This window comes from Salmo salar, chromosome ssa11 (assembly GCF_905237065.1).
Source record: "Salmo salar chromosome ssa11, Ssal_v3.1, whole genome shotgun sequence".
Taxonomy (NCBI): Eukaryota; Metazoa; Chordata; class Actinopteri; order Salmoniformes; family Salmonidae; genus Salmo; species Salmo salar.
Genome location: NC_059452.1, coordinates 56616543 through 56638594, shown reverse-complemented (window position 1 = coordinate 56638594; position 22052 = coordinate 56616543).

The following is a 22052-nucleotide window of genomic DNA, read 5'->3' as shown; positions in this document are numbered from 1 at the left end:
GTTCTGAAATAACTCCCTGGGTATATCATCATGCTGCCCTGTTCTGAAATAACTCCCTGGGTTTACCATCATGCTGCCCTGTTATGGAATAACTCCCAGGGTTTACCATCATGCTGCCCTGTTCTGGAAGAACTCCCTGGGTTTACCATCATGCTGCCCTGTTCTGAAATAACTCCCTGGGTTTACCATCATGCTGCCCTGTTCTGAAATAACTCCCTTGGTTTTACCATCATGCTGCCCTGTTCTGGAATAACTCCCTGGGTTTACCATCATTCTGCCCTGTTCTGAAATAACTCCCTTGGTTTAACGTCATGCTGCCCTGTTCTGGAATAACTCCCTGGGTTTACCATCATGCTGCCCTTTTCTGAAATAACTCCCTGGGTTTACCGTCATGCTGCCCTGTTCTGAAATAACTCCCTGGGTTTACCATCATGCTGCCCTGTTCTGAAATACCTCCCTGGGTTTACCGACATGCTGATCTGTTCTTGAATAATTCCCTGGGTTTACCGTCATGCTGCCCTGTTCTGGAAGAACTCCCTGGGTTTACCATCATGCTGCCCTGTTCTGGAATAACTCCCTGTGTTTACCATCATTCTGCCCTGTTCTGAAATAACTCCCTGGGTTTACCATCATGATGCCCTGTTCTGGAATAACTCCAAGGGTTTACCATCATGCTGCCCTGTTCTGGAATAACTCCCTGGGTTTCCCATCATGCTGCCCTGTTCTGAAATAACTCCCTGGGTTTACCATCATGCTTCCCTGTTCTGAAATAACGCTCATGGTTTACCATCATGCTGCCATGTTCTGGAATAACTCCCTGGGTTTACCATCATGCTGCCCTGTTCTGGAATAACTCCCTGGGTTTCCCATCATGCTGCCCTGTTCTGAAATAACTCTCTGGGTTTACCGTCATGCTGCCCTGTTCTGGAATAACTCCCTGGGTTTACCATCATGCTGCCCTTTTCTGAAATAACTCCCTGGGTTTACCGTCATGCTGCCCTGTTCTGAAATAACTCCCTGTGTTTACCATCATGCTGCCCTGTTCTGGAATAATTCCCTGGGTTTACCATCATGCTGCCCTGTTCTGAAAACTCCCTGGTTTACCATCATGCTGCCCTGTTCTGGAATTACTCCCTGGTTTTACCATCATTCTGCCCTGTTCTGAAATAACTCCCTGGGTTTACCGTCATGCTGCCCTGTTCTGAAATACCTCCCTGGGTTTACCGTCATGCTGATCTGTTCTGGAAGAACTCCCTGGGTTTACCATCATGCTGCCCTGTTCTGAAATAACTCCCTGGGTGTATCATCATGCTGCCCTGTTCTGAAATAACTCCCTGGGTTTACCATCATGCTGCCCTGTTATGGAATAACTCCCAGGGTTTACCATCACGCTGCCCTGTTCTGGAAGAACTCCAAGGGTTTTACCATCATGCTGCCCTGTTCTGGAATAACTCCCTGGGTTTCCCATCATGCTGCCCTGTTCTGAAATAACTCCCTGGGTTTACCATCATGCTTCCCTGTTCTGGAATAACGCTCCTGGTTTACCATCATTCTGCCCTGTTCTGGAATAACTCCCTGGGTTTACCATCATGCTGCCCTGTTCTGGAATAACTCCCAGGGTTTCCCATCATGCTGCCCTGTTCTGGAATAACTCTCTGGGTTTCCCATCATGCTGCCCTGTTCTGGAATAACTCCCTGGGTTTACCATCATGCTGCCCTTTTCTGAAATAACTCCCTGGGTTTACCGTCATGCTGCCATGTTCTGGAATAACTCCCTGGGTTTACCATCATGCTGCCCTGTTCTGGAATAACTCCCTGGGTTTCCCATCATGCTGCCCTGTTCTGGAAGAACTCCCTGGGTTTACCGTCATGCTGCCCTGTTCTGGAATAACTCCCTGGGTTTTACCATCATGCTGCCCTGTTCTGAAATAACTCCCTGGGTTTACCGTCATGCTGCCCTGTTCTGAAATACCTCCCTGGGTTTACCGTCATGCTGATCTGTTCTGGAAGAACTCCCTGGGTTTACCATCATGCTGCCCTGTTCTGAAATAACTCCCTGGGTTTACCATCATGCTGCCCTGTTCTGAAATAACTCCCTGGGTTTACCATCATGCTGCCCTGTTATGGAATAACTCCCTGGGTTTACCATCATGCTGCCCTGTTCTTGAAGAACTCCCTGGGTTTACCATCATGCTGCCCTGTTCTGAAATAACTCCCTGGGTTTACCATCATGCTGCCCTGTTCTGAAATAACTCCCTTTGTTTACCATCATGCTGCACTGTTCTGGAATAACTCCCTGGGTTTACCATCATGCTGCCCTGTTCTGAAATAACTCCCTGGGTTTACCATCATGATGCCCTGTTCTGGAATAACTCCAAGGGTTTACCATCATGCTGCCCTGTTCTGGAATAACTCCCTGGGTTTCCCATCATGCTGCCCTGTTCTGAAATAACTCCCTGGGTTTACCATCATGCTGCCCTGTTCTGAAATAACGCTCATGGTTTACCATCATGCTGCCCTGTTCTGGAATAACTCCCTGGGTTTACCATCATGCTGCCCTGTTCTGGAATAACTCCCTGGGTTTCCCATCATGCTGCCCTGTTCTGAAATAACTCCCTGGGTTTTACCATCATGCTGCCCTGTTCTGGAATAACTCCCTGGGTTTACCATCATTCTGCCCTTTTCTGAAATAACTCCCTGGGTTTAGCGTCATGCTGCCCTGTTCTGAAATAACTCCCTGGGTTTACCATCATGCTGCCCTGTCCTGAAATACCTCCCTGGGTTTACCGTCATGCTGATCTGTTCTGGAAGAACTCCCTGGGTTTACCATCATGCTGCCCTGTTCTGAAATAACTCCCTGGGTATATCATCATGCTGCCCTGTTCCGAAATAACTCCCTGGGTTTACCATCATGCTGCCCTGTTATGGAATAACTCCCAGGGTTTACCATCATGCTGCCCTGTTCTGGAAGAACTCCCTGGGTTTACCATGATGCTGCCCTGTTCTGAAATAACTCCCTGGGTTTACCATCATGCTGCCCTGTTCTGAAATAACTCCCTTGGTTTACCATCATGCTGCCCTGTTCTGGAATAACTCCCTGGGTTTACCATCATTCTGCCCTGTTCTGAAATAACTCCCTTGGTTTACCGTCATGCTGCCCTGTTCTGGAATAACTCCCTGGGTTTACCATCATGCTGCCCTTTTCTGAAATAACTCCCTGGGTTTACCGTCATGCTGCCCTGTTCTGAAATAACTCCCTGGGTTTACCATCATGCTGCCCTGTTCTGAAATACCTCCCTGGGTTTACCGACATGCTGACCTGTTCTGGAATAATTCCCTGGGTTTACCGTCATGCTGCCCTGTTCTGGAAGAACTCCCTGGGTTTACCATCATGCTGCCCTGTTCTGGAATAACTCCCTGTGTTTACCATCATTCTGCCCTGTTCTGAAATAACTCCCTGGGTTTACCATCATGATGCCCTGTTCTGGAATAACTCCAAGGGTTTACCATCATGCTGCCCTGTTCTGGAATAACTCCCTGGGTTTCCCATCATGCTGCCCTGTTCTGAAATAACTCCCTGGGTTTACCATCATGCTTCCCTGTTCTGAAATAACGCTCATGGTTTACCATCATGCTGCCATGTTCTGGAATAACTCCCTGGGTTTACCATCATGCTGCCCTGTTCTGGAATAACTCCCTGGGTTTCCCATCATGCTGCCCTGTTCTGAAATAACTCTCTGGGTTTACCGTCATGCTGCCCTTTTCTGGAATAACTCCCTGGGTTTACCATCATGCTGCCCTGTTCTGAAATAACTCCCTGGGTTTACCGTCATGCTGCCCTGTCCTGAAATAACTCCCTGTGTTTACCGTCATGCTGCCCTGTTCTGGAAGAACTCCCTGGGTTTACCATCATGCTGCCCTGTTCTGGAATAACTCCCTGGGTATACCATCATGCTGCCCTGTTCTGGAATAACTCCCTGGTTTTACCATCATTCTGCCCTGTTCTGGAATAACTCCCTGGGTTTACCGTCATGCTGCCCTGTTCTGAAATACCTCCCTGGGTTTACCATCATGCTGATCTGTTCTGGAAGAACTCCCTGGGTTTACCATCATGCTGCCCTGTTCTGAAATAACTCCCTGGGTTTACCATCATGCTGCCCTGTTCTGGAATAACTCCCTGGGTTTACCATCATGCTACCCTGTTGTGGAATAACTCCCTGGGTTTACCATCACGCTGCCCTGTTCTTGAAGAAATCCCTGGGTTTACCATCATGCTGCCCTGTTCTGGAATAACTCCCTGGGTTTACCATCATGCTGCCCTGTTCTGAAATAACTCCCTTTGTTTACCATCATGCTGCACTGTTCTGGAATAACTCCCTGGGTTTACCATCATTCTGCCCTTTTCTGAAATAACTCCCTGGGTTTACCATCATGCTGCCCTGTTCTGGAATAACTCCCAGGGTTTACCATCATGCTGCCCTGTTCTGGAATAACTCCCTGGGTTTCCCATCATGCTGCCCTGTTATGGAATATCTCCCTGGGTTTACCATCATGCTGCCCTGTTCTGAAATAACGCTCCTGGTTTTACCATCATGCTGCCATGTTCTGGAATAACTCCCCTGGGTTTACCATCATGCTGCCCTGTTCTGGAAGATCTCCCTGGGTTTACCATCATGCTGCCCTGTTCTGAAATAACTCCTTGGGTTTACCATCATACTGCCCTGTTCTGAAATAACTCCCTGGGTTTACCATCATTCTGCCCTTTTCTGAAATAACTCCCTGGGTTTAGCGTCATGCTGCCCTGTTCTGAAATAACTCCCTGGGTTTACCATCATGCTGCCCTGTCCTGAAATACCTCCCTGGGTTTACCGTCATGCTGATCTGTTCTGGAAGAACTCCCTGGGTTTACCATCATGCTGCCCTGTTCTGAAATAACTCCCTGGGTATATCATCATGCTGCCCTGTTCTGAAATAACTCCCTGGGTTTACCATCATGCTGCCCTGTTATGGAATAACTCCCAGGGTTTACCATCATGCTGCCCTGTTCTGGAAGAACTCCCTGGGTTTACCATCATGCTGCCCTGTTCTGAAATAACTCCCTGGGTTTACCATCATGCTGCCCTGTTCTGAAATAACTCCCTTGGTTTACCATCATGCTGCCCTGTTCTGGAATAACTCCCTGGGTTTACCATCATTCTGCCCTGTTCTGAAATAACTCCCTTGGTTTACCGTCATGCTGCCCTGTTCTGGAATAACTCCCTGGGTTTACCATCATGCTGCCCTTTTCTGAAATAACTCCCTGGGTTTACCGTCATGCTGCCCTGTTCTGAAATAACTCCCTGGGTTTACCATCATGCTGCCCTGTTCTGAAATACCTCCCTGGGTTTACCGACATGCTGATCTGTTCTTGAATAATTCCCTGGGTTTACCGTCATGCTGCCCTGTTCTGGAAGAACTCCCTGGGTTTACCATCATGCTGCCCTGTTCTGGAATAACTCCCTGTGTTTACCATCATTCTGCCCTGTTCTGAAATAACTCCCTGGGTTTACCATCATGATGCCCTGTTCTGGAATAACTCCAAGGGTTTACCATCATGCTGCCCTGTTCTGGAATAACTCCCTGGGTTTCCCATCATGCTGCCCTGTTCTGAAATAACTCCCTGGGTTTACCATCATGCTTCCCTGTTCTGAAATAACGCTCATGGTTTACCATCATGCTGCCATGTTCTGGAATAACTCCCTGGGTTTACCATCATGCTGCCCTGTTCTGGAATAACTCCCTGGGTTTCCCATCATGCTGCCCTGTTCTGAAATAACTCTCTGGGTTTACCGTCATGCTGCCCTGTTCTGGAATAACTCCCTGGGTTTACCATCATGCTGCCCTTTTCTGAAATAACTCCCTGGGTTTACCGTCATGCTGCCCTGTTCTGAAATAACTCCCTGTGTTTACCATAATGCTGCCCTGTTCTGGAATAATTCCCTGGGTTTACCATCATGCTGCCCTGTTCTGGAAGAACTCCCTGGGTTTACCATCATGCTGCCCTGTTCTGGAATAACTCCCTGGTTTTACCATCATTCTGCCCTGTTCTGAAATAACTCCCTGGGTTTACCGTCATGCTGCCCTGTTCTGAAATACCTCCCTGGGTTTACCGTCATGCTGATCTGTTCTGGAAGAACTCCCTGGGTTTACCATCATGCTGCCCTGTTCTGAAATAACTCCCTGGGTGTATCATCATGCTGCCCTGTTCTGAAATAACTCCCTGGGTTTACCATCATGCTGCCCTGTTATGGAATAACTCCCAGGGTTTACCATCACGCTGCCCTGTTCTTGAAGAAATCCCTGGGTTTACCATCATGCTGCCCTGTTCTGAAATAACTCCCTGGGTTTACCATCATGCTGCCCTGTTCTGAAATAACTCCCTTGGTTTACCATCATGCTGCCCTGTTCTGGAATAACTCCCTGGGTTTACCATCATTCTGCCCTGTTCTGAAATAACTCCCTTGGTTTACCATCATGATGCCCTGTTCTGGAATAACTCCAAGGGTTTTCCATCATGCTGCCCTGTTCTGGAATAACTCCCTGGGTTTCCCATCATGCTGCCCTGTTCTGAAATAACTCCCTGGGTTTACCATCATGCTGCCCTGTTCTGAAATAACGCTCATGGTTTACCATCATGCTGCCATGTTCTGGAATAACTCCCTGGGTTTACCATCATGCTGCCCTGTTCTGGAATAACTCCCTGGATTTCCCATCATGCTGCCCTGTTCTGAAATAACTCTCTGGGTTTACCGTCATGCTGCCCTGTTCTGGAATAACTCCCTGGGTTTACCATCATGCTGCCCTTTTCTGAAATAACTCCCTGGGTTTACCGTCATGCTGCCCTGTTCTGAAATAACTCCCAGGGTTTACCATCATGCTGCCCTGTTCTGGAATAACCCCCAGGGTTCACAATCATGCTGCCTTGTTCTGAAATAACTCCCTGGGTTTACCATCATGCTGCCCTGTTCTGAAATAACTCCCTGGGTTTACCATCATGCTGCTCTGTTCTGGAATAACTCCCTGGGTTTACCATCATGCTGCACTGTTCTGAAATAACTCCCTGTGTTTACCATCATGCTGCCCTGTTCTGGAATAATTCCCTGGGTTTACCATCATGCTGCCCTGTTCTGGAAGAACTCCCTGGGTTTACCATCATGCTGCCCTGTTCTGGAATAACTCCCTGGGTTTCCCATCATGCTGCCCTGTTCTGAAATAACTCCCTGGGTTTACCATCATGCTTTCCTGTTCTGAAATAACGCTCATGGTTTACCATCATGCTGCCATGTTCTGGAATAACTCCCTGGGTTTACCATCATGCTGCCCTGTTCTGGAATAACTCCCTGGGTTTCCCATCATGCTGCCCTGTTCTGAAATAACTCTCTGGGTTTACCGTCATGCTGCCCTGTTCTGGAATAACTCCCTGGGTTTACCATCATGCTGCCCTTTTCTGAAATAACTCCCTGGGTTTACCGTCATGCTGCCCTGTTCTGAAATAACTCCCAGGGTTTACCATCATGCTGCCCTGTTCTGGAATAACCCCCAGGGTTCACAATCATGCTGCCTTGTTCTGAAATAACTCCCTGGGTTTACCATCATGCTGCCCTGTTCTGAAATAACTCCCTGGGTTTACCATCATGCTGCTCTGTTCTGGAATAACTCCCTGGGTTTACCATCATGCTGCACTGTTCTGAAATAACTCCCTGTGTTTACCATCATGCTGCCCTGTTCTGGAATAATTCCCTGGGTTTACCATCATGCTGCCCTGTTCTGGAAGAACTCCCTGGGTTTACCATCATGCTGCCCTGTTCTGGAATAACTCCCTGGGTTTACCATCATTCTGCCCTGTTCTGGAATAACTCCCTGGGTTTACCATCATGCTGCCCTGTTCTGAAATAACTCCCTGGGTGTATCATCATGCTGCCCTGTTCTGAAATAACTCCCTGGGTTTACCATCATGCTGCCCTGTTATGGAATAACTCCCATGGTTTACCATCACGCTGCCCTGTTCTTGAAGAACTCCCTGGGTTTACCATCATGCTGCCCTGTTCTGAAATAACTCCCTGGGTTTACCATCATGCTGCCCTTTTCTGAAATAACTCCCTGGGTTTACCGTCATGCTGCCCTGTTCTGAAATAACTCCCAGGGTTTACCATCATGCTGCCCTGTTCTGGAATAACCCCCAGGGTTCACCATCATGCTGCCTTGTTCTGAAATAACTCCCTGGGTTTACCATCATGCTGCCCTGTTCTGAAATAACTCCCTGGGTTTACCATCATGCTGCACTGTTCTGAAATAAATCCCTGTGTTTACCATCATGCTGCCCTGTTCTGGAATAATTCCCTGGGTTTACCATCATGCTGCACTGTTCTGGAAGAACTCCCTGGGTTTACCATCATGCTGCCCTGTTCTGAAATAACTCCCTGGGTTTACCATCATGCTGCCCTGTTCTGAAATAACTCCCTTTGTTTACCATCATGCTGCACTGTTCTGGAATAACTCCCTGGGTTTACCATCATTCTGCCCTGTTCTGAAATAACTCCCTGGGTTTACCATCATGCTGCCCTGTTCTGGAATAACTCCAAGGGTTTACCATCATGCTGCCCTGTTCTGGAATAACTCCCTGGGTTTCCCATCATGCTGCCCTGTTCTGAAATAACTCCCTGGGTTTACCATCATGCTGCCCTGTTCTGAAATAACGCTCATGGTTTACCATCATGCTGCCATGTTCTGGAATAACTCCCTGGGTTTACCATCATGCTGCCCTGTTCTGGAATAACTCCCTGGGTTTCCCATCATGCTGCCCTGTTCTGAAATAACTCTCTGGGTTTACCGTCATGCTGCCCTTTTCTGAAATAACTCCCTGGGTTTACCGTCATGCTGCCCTGTTCTGAAATAACTCCTTGGGTTTACCATCATGCTGCCCTGTCCTGAAATACCTCCCTGGGTTTACCGTCATGCTGATCTGTTCTGGAATAAACCCCAGGGTTCACCATCATGCTGCCTTGTTCTGAAATAACTCCCTGGGTTTACCATCATGCTGCCCTGTTCTGAAATAACTCCCTTGGTTTACCATCATGCTGCTCTGTTCTGGAATAACTCCCTGGGTTTACCATCATGCTGCACTGTTCTGAAATAACTCCCTGTGTTTACCATCATGCTGCCCTGTTCTGGAATAATTCCCTGGGTTTACCATCATGCTGCCCTGTTCTGGAAGAACTCCCTGGGTTTACCATCATGCTGCCCTGTTCTGGAATAACTCCCTGGTTTTACCATCATTCTGCCCTGTTCTGAAATAACTCCCTGGGTTTACCGTCATGCTGCCCTGTTCTGAAATACCTCCCTGGGTTTACCGTCATGCTGATCTGTTCTGGAAGAACTCCCTGGGTTTACCATCATGCTGCCCTGTTCTGAAATAACTCCCTGGGTGTATCATCATGCTGCCCTGTTCTGAAATAACTCCCTGGGTTTACCATCATGCTGCCCTGTTCTTGAAGAAATCCCTGGGTTTACCATCATGCTGCCCTGTTCTGAAATAACTCCCTGGGTTTACCATCATGCTGCCCTGTTCTGAAATAACTCCCTTGGTTTAACATCATGCTCCCCTGTTCTGGAATAACTCCCTGGGTTTACCATCATGCTGCCCTGTTCTGAAATAACTCCCTGGGTTTCCCATCATGCTGCCCTGTTCTGAAATAACTCCCTGGGTTTACCATCATGCTGCCCTGTTCTGAAATAACGCTCATGGTTTACCATCATGCTGCCCTGTTCTGAAATAACTCCTTGGGTTTACCATCATGCTGCCCTGTCCTGAAATACCTCCCTGGGTTTACCGTCATGCTGATCTGTTCTGGAATAACCCCCAGGGTTCACCATCATGCTGCCTTGTTCTGAAATAACTCCCTGGGTTTACCATCATGCTGCCCTGTTCTGAAATAACTCCCTGGGTTTACCATCATGCTGCTCTGTTCTGGAATAACTCCCTGGGTTTACCATCATGCTGCACTGTTCTGAAATAACTCCCTGTGTTTACCATCATGCTGCCCTGTTCTGGAATAATTCCCTGGGTTTACCATCATGCTGCCCTGTTCTGGAATAACTCCCTGGTTTTACCATCATTCTGCCCTGTTCTGAAATAACTCCCTGGGTTTACCGTCATGCTGCCCTGTTCTGAAATACCTCCCTGGGTTTACCGTCATGCTGATCTGTTCTGGAAGAACTCCCTGGGTTTACCATCATGCTGCCCTGTTCTGAAATAACTCCCTGGGTGTATCATCATACTGCCCTGTTCTGAAATAACTCCCTGGGTTTACCATCATGCTGCCCTGTTATGGAATAACTCCCAGGGTTTACCATCACGCTGCCCTGTTCTTGAAGAAATCCCTGGGTTTACCATCATGCTGCCCTGTTCTGAAATAACTCCCTGGGTTTACCATCATGCTGCCCTGTTCTGAAATAACTCCCTTGGTTTACCATCATGCTCCCCTGTTCTGGAATAACTCCCTGGGTTTACCATCATTCTGCCCTGTTCTGAAATAACTTCCTGGGTTTACCATCATGATGCCCTGTTCTGGAATAACTCCAAGGGTTTACCATCATGCTGCCCTGTTCTGGAATAACTCCCTGGGTTTCCCATCATGCTGCCCTGTTCTGAAATAACTCCCTGGGTTTACCATCATGCTGCCCTGTTCTGAAATAACGCTCATGGTTTACCATCATGCTGCCATGTTCTGGAATAACTCCCTGGGTTTACCATCATGCTGCCCTGTTCTGGAATAACTCCCTGGGTTTCCCATCATGCTGCCCTGTTCTGAAATAACTCTCTGGGTTTACCGTCATGCTGCCCTGTTCTGGAATAACTCCCTGGGTTTACCATCATGCTGCCCTTTTCTGAAATAACTCCCTGGGTTTACCGTCATGCTGCCCTGTTCTGAAATAACTCCCTGTGTTTACCATCATGCTGCCCTGTTCTGGAATAATTCCCTGGGTTTACCATCATGCTGCCCTGTTCTGGAAGAACTCCCTGGGTTTACCATCATGCTGCCCTGTTCTGGAATAACTCCCTGGTTTTACCATCATTCTGCCCTGTTCTGAAATAACTCCCTGGGTTTACCGTCATGCTGCCCTGTTCTGAAATACCTCCCTGGGTTTACCATCATGCTGCCCTGTTATGGAATAACTCCCAGGGTTTACCATCACGCTGCCCTGTTCTTGAAGAAATCCCTGGGTTTACCATCATGCTGCCCTGTTCTGAAATAACTCCCTGGGTTTACCATCATGCTGCCCTGTTCTGAAATAACTCCCTTGGTTTACCATCATGCTGCCCTGTTCTGGAATAACTCCCTGGGTTTACCATCATTCTGCCCTGTTCTGAAATAACTCCCTTGGTTTACCATCATGATGCCCTGTTCTGGAATAACTCCAAGGGTTTACCATCATGCTGCCCTGTTCTGGAATAACTCCCTGGGTTTCCCATCATCCTGCCCTGTTCTGAAATAACTCCCTGGGTTTACCATCATGCTGCCCTGTTCTGAAATAACGCTCATGGTTTACCATCATGCTGCCATGTTCTGGAATAACTCACTGGGTTTACCATCATGCTGCCCTGTTCTGGAATAACTCCCTGGGTTTCCCACCATGCTGCCCTGTTCTGAAACAACTCTCTGGGTTTACCGTCATGCTGCCCTGTTCTGGAATAACTCCCTGGGTTTACCATCATGCTGCCCTTTTCTGAAATAACTCCCCGGGTTTACCGTCATGCTGCCCTGTTCTGAAATACCTCCCTGGGTTTACCGTCATGCTGATCTGTTCTGGAAGAACTCCCTGGGTTTACCATCATGCTGCCCTGTTCTGAAATAACTCCCTGGGTGTATCATCATGCTGCCCTGTTCTGAAATAACTCCCTGGGTTTACCATCATGCTGCCCTGTTCTTGAAGAAATCCCTGGGTTTACCATCATGCTGCCCTGTTCTGAAATAACTCCCTGTGTTTACCATCATGCTGCCCTGTTCTGAAATAACTCCCTTGGTTTACCATCATGCTCCCCTGTTCTGGAAGAACTCCCTGGGTTTACCATCATGCTGCCCTGTTCTGGAATAACTCCCTGGGTTTCCCATCATGCTGCCCTGTTCTGAAATAACTCCCTGGGTTTACCATCATGCTGCCCTGTTCTGAAATAACGCTCCTGGTTTTACCATCATGCTGCCCTGTTCTGAAATAACTCCCTGGGTTTACCATCATGCTGCCCTGTCCTGAAATACCTCCCTGGGTTTACCGTCATGCTGACCTGTTCTGGAATAACCCCCAGGGTTTACCATCATGCTGCCCTGTTCTGAAATAACTCCCTGGGTTTACCATCATGCTGCCCTGTTCTGGAATAACTCCCTGGGTTTACCATCATGCTGCCCTGTTCTGGAATAACTCCCTGGGTTTACCATCATGCTGCACTGTTCTGAAATAACTCCCTGTGTTTACCATCATGCTGCCCTGTTCTGGAATAACTCCCTGGGTTTACCATCATGCTGCCCTGTTCTGGAAGAACTCCCTGGGTTTACCATCATGCTGCCCTGTTCTGGAATAACTCCCTGGTTTTACCGTCATGCTGCCCTGTTCTGAAATAACTCCCTGGGTTTACCGTCATGCTGCCCTGTTCTGAAATACCTCCCTGGGTTTACCGTCATGCTGATCTGTTCTGGAAGAACTCCCTGGGTTTACCATCATGCTGCCCTGTTCTGAAATAACTCCCTGGGTTTATCATCATGCTGCCCTGTTCTGAAATAACTCCCTGGGTTTACCATCATGCTGCCCTGTTATGGAATAACTCCCAGGGTTTACCATCATGCTGCCCTGTTCTGGAAGAACTCCCTGGGTTTACCATCATGCTGCCCTGTTCTGAAATAACTCCCTGGGTTTACCATCATGCTGCCCTGTTCTGAAATAACTCCCTTGGTTTACCATCATGCTGCCCTGTTCTGGAATAACTCCCTGGGTTTACCATCATTCTGCCCTGTTCTGAAATAACTCCCTTGGTTTACCATCATGCTGCCCTGTTCTGGAATAACTCCAAGGGTTTACCATCATGCTGCCCTGTTCTGGAATAACTCCCTGGGTTTCCCATCATGCTGCCCTGTTCTGAAAAAACTCCCTGGGTTTACCATCATGCTGCCCTGTTCTGAAATAACGCTCATGGTTTACCATCATGCTGCCATGTTCTGGAATAACTCCCTGGGTTTACCATCATGCAGCCCTGTTCTGGAATAACTCCCTGGGTTTCCCATCATGCTGCCCTGTTCTGAAATAACTCCCTGGGTTTACCATCATGCTGCCCTGTTCTGGAATAACTCCCTGGGTTTACCATCATGCTGCCCTTTTCTGAAATAACTCCCTGGGTTTACCGTCATGCTGCCCTGTTCTGAAATAACTCCCTGTGTTTACCATCATGCTGCCCTGTTCTGGAATAACTCCCTGGGTTTACCATCATGCTGCCCTGTTCTGGAATAACTCCCTGGGTTTACCATCATGCTGCCCTGTTCTGGAATAACTCCCTGGTTTTACCATCATTCTGCCCTGTTCTGAAATAACTCCCTGGGTTTACCGTCATGCTGCCCTGTTCTGAAATACCTCCCTGGGTTTACCATCATGCTGCCCTGTTATGGAATAACTCCCAGGGTTTACCATCACGCTGCCCTGTTCTTGAAGAACTCCCTGGGTTTACCATCATGCTGCCCTGTTCTGAAATAACTCCCTGGGTTTACCATCATGCTGCCCTGTTCTGAAATAACTCCCTTGGTTTACCATCATGCTGCCCTGTTCTGGAATAACTCCCTGGGTTTACCATCATTCTGCCCTGTTCTGGAATAACTCCCTTGGTTTACCATCATGCTGCCCTGTTCTGGAATAACTCCCAGGGTTTACCATCATGCTGCCCTGTTCTGGAATAACTCCCTGGGTTTCCCATCATGCTGCCCTGTTCTGAAATAACTCCCTGGGTTTACCATCATGCTGCCCTGTTCTGAAATAACGCTCATGGTTTACCATCATGCTGCCATGTTCTGGAATAACTCACTGGGTTTACCATCATGCTGCCCTGTTCTGGAATAACTCCCTGGGTTTCCCACCATGCTGCCCTGTTCTGAAATAACTCTCTGGGTTTACCGTCATGCTGCCCTGTTCTGGAATAACTCCCTGGGTTTACCATCATGCTGCCCTTTTCTGAAATAACTCCCCGGGTTTACCGTCATGCTGCCCTGTTCTGAAATAACTCCCAGGGTTTACCATCATGCTGCCCTGTTCTGGAATAACCCCCAGGGTTCACCATCATGCTGCCTTGTTCTGAAATAACTCCCTGGGTTTACCATCATGCTGCCCTGTTCTGAAATAACTCCCTGGGTTTACCATCATGCTGCCCTGTTCTGGAATAACTCCCTGGGTTTACCATCATGCTGCACTGTTCTGAAATAACTCCCTGTGTTTACCATCATGCTGCCCTGTTCTGGAATAACTCCCTGGGTTTACCATCATGCTGCCCTGTTCTGGAATAACTCCCTGGGTTTACCATCATGCTGCCCTGTTCTGGAATAACTCCCTGGGTTTACCATCATTCTGCCCTGTTCTGAAATAACTCCCTGGGTTTACCGTCATGCTGCCCTGTTCTGAAATACCTCCCTGGGTTTACCATCATGCTGATCTGTTCTGGAATAACTCCCTGGGTTTACCATCATGCTGCCCTGTTCTGAAATAACTCCCTGGGTTTACCATCATGCTGCCCTGTTCTGAAATAACTCCCTGGGTTTACCATCATGCTGCCCTGTTCTGGAATAACTCCCATGGTTTTACCATCACGCTGCCCTGTTCTTGAAGAACTCCCTGGGTTTACCATCATGCTGCCCTGTTCTGAAATAACTCCCTGGGTTTACCATCATGCTGCCCTTTTCTGAAATAACTCCCTGGGTTTACCGTCATGCTGCCCTGTTCTGAAATAACTCCCAGGGTTTACCATCATGCTGCCCTGTTCTGGAATAACTCCCCAGGGTTCACCATCATGCTGCCCTGTTCTGAAATAACTCCCTGGGTTTACCATCATGCTGCCCTGTTCTGAAATAACTCCCTGGGTTTACCATCATGCTGCTCTGTTCTGGAATAACTCCCTGGGTTTACCATCATGCTGCACTGTTCTGAAATAACTCCCTGTGTTTACCATCATGCTGCCCTGTTCTGGAATAACTCCCTGGGTTTACCATCATGCTGCACTGTTCTGGAAGAACTCCCTGGGTTTACCATCATGCTGCCCTGTTCTGGAATAACTCCCTGGGTTTACCATCATGCTGCCCTGTTCTGAAATAACTCCCTGGGTTTACCGTCATGCTGCCCATGTTCTGAAATACCTCCCTGGGTTTACCGTCATGCTGACCTGTTCTGGAATAACTCCCTGGGTTTACCATCATGCTGCCCTGTTCTGAAATAACTCCCTGGGTTTACCATCATGCTGCCCTGTTCTGAAATAACTCCCTGGGTTTACCATCATGCTGCCCTGTTATGGAATAACTCCCAGGGTTTACCATCACGCTGCCCTGTTCTTGAAGAACTCCCTGGGTTTACCATCATGCTGCCCTGTTCTGAAATAACTCCCTGGGTTTACCATCATGCTGCCCTGTTCTGAAATAACTCCCTTTGTTTACCATCATGCTGCCCTGTTCTGGAATAACTCCCTGGGTTTACCATCATTCTGCCCTGTTCTGAAATAACTCCCTGGGTTTACCATCATGATGCCCTGTTCTGGAATAACTCCAAGGGTTTACCATCATGCTGCCCTGTTCTGGAATAACTCCCTGGGTTTCCCATCATGCTGCCCTGTTCTGAAATAACTCCCTGGGTTTACCATCATGCTGCCCTGTTCTGAAATAACGCTCATGGTTTACCATCATGCTGCCATGTTCTGGAATAACTCCCTGGGTTTACCATCATGCTGCCCTGTTCTGGAATAACTCCCTGGGTTTCCCATCATGCTGCCCTGTTCTGAAATAACTCTCTGGGTTTACCGTCATGCTGCCCTGTTCTGAAATAACTCCCTGGGTTTACCGTCATGCTGCCCTGTTCTGAAATAACTCCCTGGGTTTACCATCATGCTGCCCTGTCCTGAAATACCTCCCTGGGTTTACCGTCATGCTGATCTGTTCTGGAATAACCCCCAGGGTTCACCATCATGCTGCCTTGTTCTGAAATAACTCCCTGGGTTTACCATCATGCTGCCCTGTTCTGAAATAACTCCCTTGGTTTACCATCATGCTGCTCTGTTCTGGAATAACTCCCTGGGTTTACCATCATGCTGCACTGTTCTGAAATAACTCCCTGTGTTTACCATCATGCTGCCCTGTTCTGGAATAATTCCCTGGGTTTACCATCATGCTGCCCTGTTCTGGAAGAACTCCCTGGGTTTACCATCATGCTGCCCTGTTCTGGAATAACTCCCTGGTTTTACCATCATTCTGCCCTGTTCTGAAATAACTCCCTGGGTTTACCGTCATGCTGCCCTGTTCTGAAATACCTCCCTGGGTTTACCGTCATGCTGATCTGTTCTGGAAGAACTCCCTGGGTTTACCATCATGCTGCCCTGTTCTGAAATAACTCCCTGGGTTTAACATCATGCTGCCCTGTTCTGAAATAACTCCCTGGGTTTACCATCATGCTGCCCTGTTCTTGAAGAACTCCCTGGGTTTACCATCATGCTGCCCTGTTCTGAAATAACTCCCTGGGTTTACCATCATGCTGCCCTGTTCTGAAATAACTCCCTTGGTTTACCATCATGCTGCCCTGTTCTGGAATAACTCCCTGGGTTTACCATCATGCTGCCCTGTTCTGGAATAACTCCCTGGGTTTCCCATCATGCTGCCCTGTTCTGAAATAACTCCCTGGGTTTACCATCATGCTGCCCTGTTCTGAAATAACTCTCTTGGTTTACCATCATGCTGCCCTGTTCTGAAATAACTCCCTGGGTTTACCATCATGCTGCCCTGTCCTGAAATACCTCCCTGGGTTTACCATCATGCTGACCTGTTCTGGAATAACCCCCAGGGTTCACCATCATGCTGCCTTGTTCTGAAATAACTCCCTGGGTTTACCATCATGCTGCCCTGTTCTGAAATAACTCCCTGGGTTTACCATCATGCTGCCCTGTTCTGGAATAACTCCCTGGGTTTACCATCATGCTGCACTGTTCTGGAATAACTCCCTGTGTTTACCATCATGCTGCCCTGTTCTGGAATAACTCCCTGGGTTTACCATCATGCTGCCCTGTTCTGGAATAACTCCCTGGGTTTTACCATCATTCTGCCCTGTTCTGAAATAACTCCCTGGGTTTACCGTCATGCTGCCCTGTTCTGAAATACCTCCCTGGGTTTACCGTCATGCTGATCTGTTCTGGAAGAACTCCCTGGGTTTACCATCATGCTGCCCTGTTCTGAAATAACTCCCTGGGTGTATCATCATGCTGCCCTGTTCTGAAATAACTCCCTGGGTTTACCATCATGCTGCCCTGTTATGGAATAACTCCCAGGGTTTACCATCACGCTGCCCTGTTCTTGAAGAAATCCCTGGGTTTACCATCATGCTGCCCTGTTCTGAAATAACTCCCTGGGTTTACCATCATGCTGCCCTGTTCTGAAATAACTCCCTTGGTTTACCATCATGCTCCCCTGTTCTGGAATAACTCCCTGGGTTTACCATCATTCTGCCCTGTTCTGAAATAACTCCCTGGGTTTACCATCATGATGCCCTGTTCTGGAATAACTCCAAGGGTTTACCATCATGCTGCCCTGTTCTGGAATAACTCCCTGGGTTTCCCATCATGCTGCCCTGTTCTGAAATAACTCCCTGGGTTTACCATCATGCTGCCCTGTTCTGAAATAACGCTCATGGTTTACCATCATGCTGCCATGTTCTGGAATAACTCCCTGGGTTTACCATCATGCTGCCCTGTTCTGGAATAACTCCCTGGGTTTCCCATCATGCTGCCCTGTTCTGAAATAACTCTCTGGGTTTACCGTCATGCTGCCCTTTTCTGAAATAACTCCCTGGGTTTACCATCATGCTGCCCTGTTCTGAAATAACTCCCTGGGTTTACCATCATGCTGCCCTGTTCTGAAATAACTCCCTGGGTTTACCATCATGCTGCCCTGTTCTGGAATAACTCCCTGGGTTTACCATCATGCTGCCCTGTTCTGGAATAACTCCCTGGGTTTACCATCATGCTGCCCTGTTCTGGAATAACTCCCTGGTTTTACCATCATTCTGCCCTGTTCTGAAATAACTCCCTGGGTTTACCGTCATGCTGCCCTGTTCTGAAATACCTCCCTGGGTTTACCATCATGCTGCCCTGTTCTGGAATAACTCCCAGGGTTTACCATCACGCTGCCCTGTTCTTGAAGAACTCCCTGGGTTTACCATCATGCTGCCCTGTTCTGAAATAACTCCCTGGGTTTACCATCATGCTGCCCTGTTCTGAAATAACTCCCTTGGTTTACCATCATGCTGCCCTGTTCTGGAATAACTCCCTGGGTTTACCATCATGCTGCCCTGTTCTGAAATAACTCCCTTGGTTTACCATCATGATGCCCTGTTCTGGAATAACTCCAAGGGTTTACCATCATGCTGCCCTGTTCTGGAATAACTCCCTGGGTTTCCCATCATGCTGCCCTGTTCTGAAATAACTCCCTGGGTTTACCATCATGCTGCCCTGTTCTGAAATAACGCTCATGGTTTACCATCATGCTGCCATGTTCTGGAATAACTCACTGGGTTTACCATCATGCTGCCCTGTTCTGGAATAACTCCCTGGGTTTCCCACCATGCTGCCCTGTTCTGAAATAACTCTCTGGGTTTACCGTCATGCTGCCCTGTTCTGGAATAACTCCCTGGGTTTACCATCATGCTGCCCTTTTCTGAAATAACTCCCCGGGTTTACCGTCATGCTGCCCTGTTCTGAAATACCTCCCTGGGTTTACCGTCATGCTGATCTGTTCTGGAATAACTCCCTGGGTTTACCATCATGCTGCCCTGTTCTGAAATAACTCCCTGGGTTTACCATCATGCTGCCCTGTTCTGAAATAACTCCCTGGGTTTACCATCATGCTGCCCTGTTCTTGAAGAACTCCCTGGGTTTACCATCATGCTGCCCTGTTCTGAAATAACTCCCTGGGTTTACCATCATGCTGCCCTGTTCTGAAATAACTCCCTTGGTTTAACATCATGCTGCCCCTGTTCTGGAATAACTCCCTGGGTTTACCATCATGCTGCCCTGTTCTGAAATAACTCCCTGGGTTTCCCATCATGCTGCCCTGTTCTGAAATAACTCCCTGGGTTTACCATCATGCTGCCCTGTTCTGAAATAACTCCATGGGTTTACCATCATGCTGCCCTGTTCTGGAATAACTCCCTGGGTTTACCATCATGCTGCCCTGTCCTGAAATACCTCCCTGGGTTTACCGTCATGCTGACCTGTTCTGGAATAACCCCCAGGGTTTACCATCATGCTGCCCTGTTCTGAAATAACTCCCTGGGTTTACCATCATGCTGCCCTGTTCTGAAATAACTCCCTGGGTTTACCATCATGCTGCCCTGTTCTGGAATAACTCCCTGGGTTTCCCATCATGCTGCCCTGTTCTGAAATAACTCCCTGTGTTTACCATCATGCTGCCCTGTTCTGGAATAACTCCCTGGGTTTACCATCATGCTGCCCTGTTCTGGAATAACTCCCTGGGTTTACCATCATGCTGCCCTGTTCTGGAATAACTCCCTGGGTTTTACCATCATTCTGCCCTGTTCTGGAATAACTCCCTGGGTTTCCCATCATGCTGCCCTGTTCTGAAATAACTCCCTGGGTTTACCATCATGCTGACCTGTTCTGGAATAACTCCCTGGGTTTACCATCATGCTGCCCTGTTCTGAAATAACTCCCTGGGTTTATCATCATGCTGCCCTGTTCTGAAATAACTCCCTGGGTTTACCGTCATGCTGCCCTGTTCTGGAATAACTCCCTGGGTTTACCATCACGCTGCCCTTTTCTTGAAGAACTCCCTGGGTTTACCGTCATGCTGCCCTGTTCTGAAATAACTCCCTGGGTTTACCATCATGCTGCCCTGTTCTGGAATAACTCCCTTGGTTTACCATCATGCTGCCCTGTTCTGGAATAACTCCCTGGGTTTACCGTCATTCTGCCCTGTTCTGGAATAACTCCCTGGGTTTACCATCATGATGCCCTTTTCTGGAATAACTCCCTGGGTTTACCGTCATACTGCCCTGTTCTGGAATAACTCCCTGGGTTTCCCATCATGCTGCCCTGTTCTGAAATAACTCCCTGGGTTTACCATCATGCTGCCCTGTTCTGAAATAACGCTCATGGTTTACCATCATGCTGCCATGTTCTGGAATAACTCCCTGGGTTTACCATCATGCTGCCCTGTTCTGGAATAACTCCCTGGGTTTCCCATCATGCTGCCCTGTTCTGAAATAACTCTCTGGGTTTACCGTCATGCTGCCCTGTTCTGGAATAACTCCCTGGGTTTACCATCATGCTGCCCTTTTCTGAAATAACTCCCTGGGTTTACCGTCATGCTGCCCTGTTCTGAAATAACTCCCTGGGTTTACCATCATGCTGCCCTGTTCTGGAATAACTCCCTGGGTTTACCATCATGCTGCCCTGTTCTGAAATAACTCCCTGGGTTTACCATCATGCTGCCCTGTTCTGGAATAACTCCCTGGGTTTACCATCATGCTGCTCTGTTCTGGAATAACTCCCTGGGTTTACCGTCATGCTGCCCTTTTCTGAAATACCTCCCTGGGTTTACCGTCATGCTGCCATGTTCTGGAATAACTCCCTGGGTTTACCATCATGCTGCCCTGTTCTGGAATAACTCCCTGGGTTTCCCATCATGCTGCCCTGTTCTGAAATAACTCCCTGGGTTTACCATCATGCTGCCCTGTTCTGAAATAACTCTCTTGGTTTACCGTCATGCTGCCCTGTTCTGGAATAACTCCCTGGGTTTACCATCATGCTGCCCTTTTCTGAAATAACTCCCTTGGGTTTTCCTCATGTGCCCTGTTCTGATACCCGGGTTTACCGTCATACTGCCCTGTTCTGGAATAACTCCCTGGGTTTCCCATCATGCTGCCCTGTTCTGAAATAACTCCATGGGTTTACCATCATGCTGCCCTGTTCTGAAATAACGCTCATGGTTTACCATCATGCTGCCATGTTCTGGAATAACTCCCTGGGTTTACCATCATGCTGCCCTGTTCTGGAATAACTCCCTGGGTTTCCCATCATGCTGCCCTGTTCTGAAATAACTCTCTGGGTTTACCGTCATGCTGCCCTGTTCTGGAATAACTCCCTGGGTTTACCATCATGCTGCCCTTTTCTGAAATAACTCCCTGGGTTTACCGTCATGCTGCCCTGTTCTGAAATAACTCCCAGGGTTTACCATCATGCTGCCCTGTTCTGGAATAACCCCCAGGGTTCACCATCATGCTGCCTTGTTCTGAAATAACTCCCTGGGTTTACCATCATGCTGCCCTGTTCTGAAATAACTCCCTGGGTTTACCATCATGCTGCTCTGTTCTGGAATAACTCCCTGGGTTTACCATCATGCTGCACTGTTCTGAAATAACTCCCTGTGTTTACCATCATGCTGCCCTGTTCTGGAATAATTCCCTGGGTTTACCATCATGCTGCCCTGTTCTGGAAGAACTCCCTGGGTTTACCATCATGCTGCCCTGTTCTGGAATAACTCCCTGGGTTTAACATCATTCTGCACTGTTCTGAAATAACTCCCTGGGTTTACCGTCATGCTGCCCTGTTCTGAAATACCTCCCTGGGTTTACCGTCATGCTGATCTGTTCTGGAAGAACTCCCTGTGTTTACCATCATGCTGCCCTGTTCTGAAATAACTCCCTGGGTGTATCATCATGCTGCCCTGTTCTGAAATAACTCCCTGGGTTTACCATCATGCTGCCCTGTTATGGAA